This window comes from Eptesicus fuscus, chromosome 4, assembly GCF_027574615.1.
Source record: "Eptesicus fuscus isolate TK198812 chromosome 4, DD_ASM_mEF_20220401, whole genome shotgun sequence".
In the NCBI taxonomy this organism is placed as follows: Eukaryota; Metazoa; Chordata; class Mammalia; order Chiroptera; family Vespertilionidae; genus Eptesicus; species Eptesicus fuscus.
The window spans coordinates 38,121,958-38,133,075 of NC_072476.1; positions in this window are offsets into that span (position 1 = coordinate 38,121,958).

Consider the following 11,118-nt stretch of genomic DNA (forward strand, 5'->3'; position numbering starts at 1 on the left):
AAAGGCGTGAAAGTAGCATGTGCTCCCTGTGCTTGGACTGGTTGATTTCAAGGTTTCATTTCAGCTGTAAGTTTTTATGATTTTACTATAATTGCTAATGACAGTTTTACCACTTGGTTTTCCAAAAAGTTCTTTAAGTTGACAAAATGTGTCTTGGTATAATTTGCTTAGTTCCCTACTTAGAGGCCCGTGCTTCACAAGTGAATAGATGTTTGCAATAAGAAAGGAATACTTCCGCCGCTGGTGGGAAGCCACCGTGAACTGTCGCGTTTGCTGTGCGCCTTCTGGGTCTAGTCTGTGTTCTCAGTAAATTTCACTAGGCAGATCCTTCTCCCAGTCTTCCGTTTGTTTTTCTTTTGAATTTCGTCCATTTGTCACTTATAAAGCTATTGTTTATGGTGTTTATTGCTACACATAAGAGTTTTTCACATACTTTCATCATTTTTTTAAGTTATCAAATTTTTTCAGTTCTTGCATCACATCCAGCTGTGTCCTTGAAGACTTGATGTAATGGGCCTTATCCCAGTTAAACAAGTATGTTTCCTCTGTTCAGCATATGGTTAAAGTATGTCTGTTGGTTGCCTAAATGCTGCTCGGGTTCTGGAACCGACCAAACCATTCAATGGTTGAAACACAGGAGCCAGAGCCAAGGTCAATTACATCTCCCCCAGCTGAATTACCAAGTTCCCTGGTGTCCAGGAAGTCCGGTGGACTCCTGATCACTTTTCTGCTTTGAACAAACATATGGAAGCCAATCTTGCCTTTCAGCTGCAAAATGACTGCTTGTATGCTCATTACATCCCAGGCTTATAATCATTTCTAGTGGGTGCCTGACGAGATAGGGTATAAATAGGGGCATCAGACCATGCTTAACCCTGCTGCTGTCATAAACAAGAGTGCTGATAAATACAGAGAGAGACGTGACCAAAAGAAGAGTGCAATTGGAATACTCTCTCCTCCTAGGCTTTTACTGGAACATTATTCATAACTGGTTTACATTAATCACTGAATGAAGTTTTGTTTCTTCCCCTCACTGTTCCAGTGTTGTTTTTGCTGATGACAACATGAATTGCCAAAGGCCAGAGCTTGTTTCTATTATGTGTGCCATTTCTCTAGCTGAGTCCGTAGTACCTGAATAGTAAATTAAAGGTTCCCAAGAGACAAGCACGCTTGGCTCCATTATGTTACTATGATGAATCTGCCATTAATACTGTTCTAATTGTTTTACTTTTATAGACATAAAATCAGTCCCCTTAGCGACTAATAATAGGATTTATTGATTTTACTAAACATTGTTCATTGCAGGCCTGCTCATATCACCTTATCCTGAACACGTGCAAAGAGCCTGCAGTGCCGCTACGTGCAAATCAACTTCATGGGGACAGGAGGCTGAGGAGTTGTTTACAGCTGTGGTCCCAGCGAGTACAGAGTATTAAAAACAAGGTAATAGGCACCATATAGAACCATTTGCTCCTAAAGTAGGATCGCTGATGGCTTCTTCGTGGAAACTTACCATTAATGTTCCGCCCAGGTCACTAAGGCAGCAGCGTAACTGGCTGGCCTTCCACATTCACACAGGCCCTGGCCTGATTTAGTGTGGTTTCAGCCCAAGAGTCTGAGAGTAACCAGAATGAATAGCTCTGATTGATTACAGGACAAAACAGCAGTTTAAATGATAATTGCTGGCCATTTCATTCCCTCCCCGACTCTGAAAAAGAGACAAGACAGGCAAAGCCATTTATTATTGTTTTGTCACTAACCACTGCCATCCACTCCCTGCTTCCTGCAGGAGCCCGAGTCACGCACGCTGTTTGCTTTTGATAAACTTTAGGGGAGAAAACACAGTGTAGCCACTGTGAGAGGTGCTTTGGTCATGAATTTTTTTTTTTTAATTTCTTAATAAAATCACTCTCTAAAGCAGAGAAAGATGAATTATAGTAATGCCAACCTCTCCACTGCTGACATTTTAGACCAGAAAATTCTTTTTTGGGGGTGGAGGTGGGTGTGATCCTGTGTATTGTGGGAGGTCCTACCCACCAGATGCCAGTAGCAACTGCTAACCCACCCCCCACTCCAACTTGTGACCACCAACTGGTCCTGAAACTCAGATCTGCTGCCTGGCCTCTGGCCCACAGATAAAAGGCTAACTTCCCTTGTTCTTTGTTGCATTAGAACAAGGATGTGAACCTTTATTTCTGCCAACAGCCATGTGGATATTTATAACATCATTCGAGGGCCATAAAAAAATTATCAACTTAAAAATGAGCCTGCTATATTTGGTGAAGCATTTAATTAACCCCTAATGCCTTGGCAGGGCCAGATTAAATGATTTCATGGGCATATGGCCCGAGGGCCGGGCATTCCCCACCCCTGCTCTAGAAAATATAAAGCTCACCAATGGCTGCTGGTAATCCCATGAAATCATAGTGGAGATGCTCATTTTCCAAAATGGATAAAGCTGGACCAGATCTAGCTTTTTAAGGAGAATTGATGGTCCAGATTTTAACATACTAATTAATACTTTTTGTAGGTTGAAAATGAATTCAACCTAAAAATCATGTCAGAGGGCTGAATTCAGCTCACAGTGCATCAATTAGTAAGATACGTTTTATATATGTTGTTAAAAATCTTCACCCAGGCTCTCTAAAATGCATTTTATTTTTCCCTGGAAAGAAGGCTTTCAAGTTGGAAAACCTGGGAAAAGGTCGTTTGTAAGTGAGCTGCTGGGATGGAACTCAGATTTCCTTCCTGCTGGGAGAGCCATTCAGGAATAACCTTGGGAACGTCTAGATGCTCCATCTATTTCAGTGAAGGTGTTTTCTTCCCTTAGACATTGGAACATACAGTGAAAGGAGACATGACAGACTGGAGATTCAGAGCAGACTTGAGCACAGGCACTGGCACGGCTCATGCGTGTGCGCAGGTTCAGGATCCAGGCTTCTGGTCCCATCATCCTGCTCTGCAGGGTGGAGCAGAACTCGGTGCCTTTGTGGACGTAAGAAACGTCCAAACCTGTGGAGAATTTTCGTAAGAGTTAACGAGCCAATCTGACCACATATGCCTGGAGGATAACAGTTTTGCAGCTTCTTTTATTAATTTAAAATTGAGGGAAGTAAGGCAGATTACAAGGAGGTGGGAGGAAGCAAGGCGAGGGTTGGATTATAGGCTAGCTAACGTAATTGTGTGTGCTCTCCTGGGGTTGGTTACTTCTGAAGCATTTCGAAGGTGTGTTACCCTAGATGCACTGAAACAATGGACAGACCTGGCTTAAGGCAAAGATAAGCCTTTTGCTAAAGAAGTTATATGCCTGGGGGGTGACTGCCCGCCATGACCCGACCAGTTAGCAATGTATGATCAGTCACCCTGTGAGGGTACTTTCCTTAGGACCCCTTTTCTGTGCACCTGTGCACACCTGAGTATGTCTCCAGCTAAGCCTGGGCAAGGCCTCACAACCTTCTCAGCTCCGCTCTCCAGGCAGCTACTGAAAAGAGATCAAGGTTGACTTGCAAAATAAAGCCTGGTTGGTATCCAAAAAAGAAACAATTCTTGACGAATGGAATCACAACCCTTATTTCTCTTCCAAACATCAGAATCTCCTCATTTTCAAGCCAGGAGACTTAACATGGCACTATTTTCTCACTATTGGAAATTTTAGGTTATTTTGTTTACCTTCAGCATTTTAAAACAATTTATTCCTTTAGTCAGGAAAATTGGGGAACAGGAATATTAATTGATTCATCTTTCTACTGATTTATGGAGGTGTTTTCTTTTTCTTTTTTTGCTTCCTTATCACAGCCCCTCTTAATCCCTGTCCCCCTCTTATGAGGATCCCTGTTTAAATTTGGCCAACCCAGATAATTCAGGGTAATCTCTTCATTTCAGGGTCTGCTGATTAACAATCTTAATTCCATCTGCAATCTTAATTTGCCTTTGCTAGGTAACCTAATATATTCACAGGGATAGGAGTGGACATCTTTGGTCATTATTCTGCCACCATACCATCCAATAAAATTTTCTGCCTGGGTAGTAGTAATCACACAATAATAATAGCAGCTAGCATTTATATAGTATTTATTATGCACTAGACACTGTTCCTAAACCCTTCACATAATTCTCATAATCCAATTACTCTTCCCGTTTTAGAACAGAGAAAACAGGCACAGAGGTGAAGTAGTTTTCTGAGTTCCAGATGCTCTGTAAGTGACAGGGGCAGGCTTCTAACCCCTGTGCCATCCTGTCTCAGGAAGAGGCTATAAACTCCTAGGTAATGAACAGCCCTAGCCAGCTTTCCTTTGCTAAAGTATTTGTTACCGTAAGAGGGGCACAGGAGTAAATATACTAGGTGTACTGGTTAATAATGTGGATTTTTTTCACTAGATGGAGTTACACATATGTTGATTTATATGCGATTTGCTATGTATGCTATTTTGTTGTTAATATCTATGATGTTAACACCTTTGCTGAAGGTGTTAACATCATAGATATATTTACACTTAAAAATGTCAAATTTGCCCTGACCGGTTTGGCTCAGTGGATAGAGCGTCGACCTGCGGACTCAAGGGTCCCAGGTTCGATTCCGGTCAAGGGCATGTACCTTGGTTGCGGGCACATCCCCAGTAGGGGGTGTGCAAGAGGCAGCTGATCGATGTTTCTCTCTCATTGATGTTTCTAACTCTCTATCCTCTCTCTCTTCCTCTCTGTAAAAAATCAATAAAATATATTAAAAAAAAAAATGTCGAATTTTGTGCCAAAAAAAGAGCATTGTGGGAAGTTTTAATTCATTACTTTGTTTTGAAGAAAAGTGCTGCTGAAAGTTATCATATACTTCGGGAAGCTTATGGTGAACATGCTCCATCTCAAGATACTTGTGAACGCTGGTTTAAATGCTTTAAAAGTGATGATTTTGATGTGAAAGACAAAGAACGTCCAGGTCAACTGAAAAAGTTTGAAGACCGACAATTACAAGCATTATTGGATGAAGATGAATGTCAAACTCAAAAAAAACTTGCAGAAAGATTAAATGTTGCTCAGCAAACAATTTCCGATTGTTTACAAGCAATAGGAAAGATTTTAAAGGAAGGAAAATGGGTGCCGCATCAACTGAACGAAAGACAAATGGAAAACCGAAAAGTCATCAGTAAAATGTTGCTTCAATGGCAGGAAAGTTTTTTTTTGCATCAAATTGTGACTGGTGATGAAAAGTGGATTTATTTTGAAAATCCCAAACGCACAAAATCATGGGTTGATCCAGGTCAGCCATCAACATTGACTGCAAGGCCAAATCGCTTCGGAAAGAAGACAATGCTCTGCATTTGGTGGGATCAGGAAGGTGTGGTGTATTATGAGCTTCTAAAGCCAGGTGAAACCGTTAATACTGATCGCTACCGACAACAAATAATCAATGTGAACCACACTTTGATCGTAAAACGACCAGAATGTGCCAGAAGACATGGTAAAGTAATTTTGCTTCATGATAACGCACCATCACACACTTCAAAACCAGTTAAAGACACGTTAAAAGATCTTGCCTGGGAAGTATTAACACACCCGCTGTATTCACCAGACCTTGCTTCTTCAGATTACCACTTGTTCCAATCTATGGCACACGCACTTTCTGAGCAGCACTTCAAAGCATACGAAGAAGTGGAAAATTGGGTCTCTGAATGGTTTGCCTCAAAACAAGAAAAGTTCTATTGGGACGGTATCCACAAATTACCTAAAGATGGGGGAAATGTGTAGCTAGTGATGGACATTACTCTGAATAAAGCACTTTTGATGTTTCTCTTGAAATTATCGTGTTTTCTTTGATTACAAAATCCACATTATTAACTGGTACACCTAGTAGTTTGTGTGTATAGTTTTTGTGAGGCAAATCCCCCGTGTAGCCTTTCCTGGAGCTGGGCATCAACCCAGACCCAGGGAACTGAGAGCAGGAGAAGTTGCTGGAAGATTTACAACCCAGGCATGTGACCTGACCGGGAATCAAACCGTGACCTTCTGATTCATGGGTCAATGCTCAACCACTGAGCTACACGGGCCAGGCTACTCTGCAATACTCTTGACTTTGTCCTCATCTTTGTCCCTCATGTTATGGCCACAGAGGTTCCAGGAGCCCCATCCAGAGACCTCACTGTCTGTGGGACAGGGCTGAGTCTTTCTGTGTCTCTCTCTTAGGAGGGAAGAGACCTTTCTTGGAGACCTCTGGTGGACATCCCCTCATGTCTTCTAGGCCAGAGCAGGTGACATCTCACTCCTGAACCTCATGGACAGGAGGATGAGACAGCCGGGACTTCCCCAGGCTAAGGGAGATGAGACTGTCCTGGACCTTGCATGGGAGGGGGTCATGGCTTAGAACCAGGGTTCTGTTAGGGAGGAAGAAGGGGCAGGATGAATGTTTTATTATCTGAGACTAAACCTTGAGGCCAGTGGGACTTGGGAAGTTCTCCTGGGTGCTCCCCACTTGTCCTGAGGTGGAAGTGTGCATACAGGGTGGGGTGTGGGTGGGAGGCAGGCAGTTATTTGCACTTAGAACTCAGAGAGCAACAGTAACAGATTCTGAGAATCTGGAGATTGGGCAGGAAGAATGGGGGTGGGGAGGCACTCTCCTTGAGGAAGAGAAACCAGGCTCTAGCCGGGGTCACTGAGTTAGTCACAGAGGCTTTGAGGTGAGGAAGAGCCTAGACTGGGTCTCTGAGAGCAGCCTTGCTGTGCTGGAAGGAGGGGAGTAGGTGGAGACTCCCAGGGGCTTCGGGGGCGGGAGGACACAATCCTCTTTGCTTTTGCCCGCCCCTCTCCTCCCAGAGAGCAGAGCAGTGGGTGGGGAAGAAGATGAGGGATGGCCCGGGTACCCCCCTCCACCCACCTTCCCGTGCTCCAGTGTGCACAGGACTAACCTGTGTGCAGGGGGATGGAAACTCAGTGGCCCGAGTAGTGGTTCCTGACTTGAACAGGGGTGGTCTCCGGCCCCACCCAGCAGGTCTAGGGACTGAAACACTTGGGGTGGGATTCAGTTCCTTCCAAAGGAATTTTGAAAGAGGCCAAATTCATTCAGTAAACATTCCCAAGTGCTTACTAAGGGCCTGGTGTTTCCTAGGGACAGAGTGACCAGACTGTGTGCTCACAGCTCCTCTGACTGAGTGGGCCAGCCCTGCCCTCTGCGGCTCAGCCGGGTCCCATAGAGCTGAGCGAAGCAGAACCCTGCACACCCGTTGTTGATGGGGAAGATCTGAAGTACAGACAGGCACTCCCTTTGGGGACCCTGTGACTAAAGCTTGTAAACCTTCAGGCCTGATGTGCCTGGCCTCAGAAATCGCAGGTGCCTGTGTAGCGGCCGCCTCTACACCCGCAGCGTTCCCTTGGTGATAAGATCCTACATAGACAAGAAAAGATGGATTTTATGGTAACAGTTTGGTGATCAGACTGTCTCACTGTCTCTTGTCAGGGCTCCCTGCCCCCACACAGGGTCTGAGGAGGGAGTGGGCCGCTCCGAAGCTCAGCCATCACGGGCCACTGCGGAGTGGCAGATGTGCCCAGAGGTAGAAAGCTCCGGAGACTCATTTCAGCCCCTTGCCTGGATTCTGTCTAGTATCTGAGTGAGCAGCAGAGTCAGAGGCAAAAGCATGTTCCAGCCCAGGGGAGGCCCGGTGCCCCTCCGTGGCCCGCCTGGAAGTGGTTGCTCTCGAGAGTCCCCGCGCTGAGCAGTGTAGCTTCTGGAAACCCCAGGTGACAGTCTCGGGCCCAGACATGCTCCTGTGACTGCCTCTGGTGAGTGAAGCACGCTGAGGCGATGGTGACCAAGCGGCCTCCAATTTCACCGCCAGGGGAACTATCCCACAGGACAGAAAGCTCACAGATTTAAGATGCACAAATGACACAGTTGATGGAAGCATTTTAAACTGAAGCATAGAGTTAGAAGCCAGTGGCAAGAAATGGAGTAGAATAACAGCACACTTAGTTGGGGTACAAGCAAGTGAAAGCCACACCACTTGAACTCTGTTACACATGTTCATTTGTCTATTTCTCTCTGTGCTGCATCAGCCTTCCCTGCTGATGGTGAGGTTTCGAGGGCCAGAGATGAGGGTGAGGAAGATGGAAGGTGCCTGGTATCAGCTCATGCTCGCTCATTGGAGAGCCTGGCCAGGAGCTGGAGCGGTAGCCTGGTGAGCAGCTCTGGGCTTTATTTGCATGTCCAGGACACACGGCAGTTGGGGCTTGGCTGAGCATCACTAATGAGTGAGTGGCTGAAGTAAGATCTCATGGATATTGAGAACTTTGTGTCCTCATGTATATTTATTAGATAATGAATATTCAGTGCTTCATGTGTCTCTTGTATACTTAGTGAGCCATGAATATTTAGTATTTACTTGATTCTCCCGTTCCTTTCTCTCTAGGTCCACACATGTATGCTCTACTTGCTTTATCTGTCTACCATATCTCCCAGGTAAATAATTTAATGATCTATGCTTAACACATCTAATGATTTGCATCAATCTTGTTTGTTTTCTTGTCTTCTGTGCTAGAACTGATTACTCTCAATGTGTCAAATGCACCCTGCATGAAGTCCAAGAGATGGATGTGTGTTTTGGGGTAGAGAGGTGACATATTACTAGGGTTTTATAAGCTATTGTTAGAACTTTATTTTTACTCTGAAGAGGATCAAGAAGCTGTCCATTTAGATGAGCCTAAAATATGTATGGAAGATTTTAGGAAAGGCAGGAGGTAGGAAACACTGTAAAAGCAGGTGCCAGCAGATTCTTTGTAGAGAGAAGTAGTTTAAAAGGTGCTGAGGATATGAGATATGGGTTACTGGGGGGAATGATAGTAATTTCACGTGTTTGCTTATTAGGTATTTTGACCTTGTCATGGTGGCAAAGGGAAAGAATGGGTGGGATGAGCCTGCCACAATGGTGTGAAGGGGCGCTGAGCACAGAGTGGACAGGAGTCAGCTTAGAGAACAGACACAGCCAGCTCTGGAAGGAAGTTTAATGGGAGAAATTTGCAAGGTGGGAGGAGATAAAGTAGTATCTTTAAGATTGAAAGGCACCACTGCTTTCATAATAATTCAGTCTTTGTGATAAGCTTGACTTGCCTCCCAAAAAGATCCTATTTCAATCATTCCTTGCATATTTCCTTTTGGCCATTTGAATGGATTTTGAGAGATACAATACTATGTACTTTACCCCCATTTTTATGATTTGCATTAGCTGGGGCAGAAGACTAGCATATTTGCTACTTTGATAAAAGTATTTCTAGTGTTTGTTTATAAAGCAAAAGAGTATAGCAATTTCAATTGTATATAATCCTATAAAGTTCATTTAAGCTCTACTGAAAAAAAGTCATTTAAAAATGTTCTTGTGGAATATAATTGGTTTCACTTTTTGAGGAGCCTCTCTTGTTAAAAAGAATTTGACGATTATTTCTTTCTCATGTTCCTATAACACAGAACTCACAGATGCTTGTTTATTTTTAAACTAGAGGCCTGGTGCACGAAATTCATGTACGGGGGGTGTGTCCCTCAGCCCAGCCTGCATCCTCTCCAATCTGGGACTCCTACTGGGATCGGGCCTAAACGAGCAGTCGGACATCCCTCTCACAATCCAGGACTGCTGGCTCCCAACTGCTCGCCTGCCTGCCTTCCTGATTGCCCCAACCGCTTCTGCCTGCCAGCCTGATCACCCCCTAACCACTCCCCTACCAGCCTGATTGATGCCTAACTGCTCCCCTGCAGGCCTGCCCCTCACAAGTGCTCTGCCCTGCAGGCCTGGGTCCCCCCCAATTGCCCTTCCCTTCAGGCCCAGTCGCCCCCAACTTCCCTCCTCTGCCGGCCTGGTCACCCCTAACTGCCCTTCCCTGCAGGCTTGATCGCCCCCAACTGCCCTCCCTTGCAGGCCTGGTCCCTCCCAACTGCCCTCCCCTGCTGGCCATCTTGTGGTGGCCATCTTGTGTCCACATGGGGGCAACCATCTTTGACCACATGGGGGCAGCCATCTTGTGTGTTGGAGTGATGGTCAATTTGCATATTACTCTTTTATTAGATAGGATTGAAGAATATGTTTCTTAAAAACTGTATAAAACTTATGAAATTAGTTTACTATTAATACTTCTGAAAAGTAAAATTAATACATGAAAATGTAAAAGTAAATTTATTTTTATTTGTAATGAAACATTGCTTGACCAGCACATGTGGTATTTTATAGCCATAGATATACCTGGGCATATTGGTTAGCCACATGGAAAAAAAAAGTAACATGGAATCCAACATAGACCCTTAAAAATAAAATAATTTCTAGAAGAATTAAACATTCAGTGACAGTATCATAGTACTACAAGAAAACAATGATAATTTATTTATATTCTTGGAGTGGGAGTGATGTGTCTTGTATGTGGCATCAAATCAGAAGTCATAAGGGAAAAGATAAATAATTTGATTACATTGTAAATTTTCAAGCTGCATTTGGGGAGTAACATCATAAAATCAAACTACAAGAAACTAGGGGAAATATTTGAAAAATATACCTCAGGCAAAGGGACAATTTTTATACTCAAATTATTTTTTAAAAGCGTTGAACCAGCAATCTCATAGAAAAGCGACACAAAGGATATAAAGAACTAGTTAACAGAAAAGGGGAACAAGGACTGATATAAATATGGAAAGGAGGTCATATAGTGAATTAAAAGAACAAGGGATTAGTTTTTACCCCTTAGTGTGACAAAGGTTATTAAATGTTGATGAGGGTCTGGGCCAAAGTACTACACTGTTAGTAAGAAATATGTTAGAGGCAAATTTGGTACTGTTTGCCCGAAGTATAAATGCACAAAATAATATTCCTTTTTAGGAATTTAGCCTACAGCCAGGCTAAATTGCACAAAGACACCGTACAAAAATGTTCACTACATCATTTTAAACTACCAAAAGTTACACTGTCCATCAATATGGTCCAGTAATGGTAGAGCCACAATGAACTGCTTTGAAAAAGATAAAATTAGCCTTTATGTATTCACATGCTACAGTGGCCACAATATACTGTGGTTTTGTGTTTTTTTTAAATATAGTTTTATTGATTTCAGAGAGGAAGGGAGAGATAGAAACATCAATGATGAGAGAGAATCATTGATCAG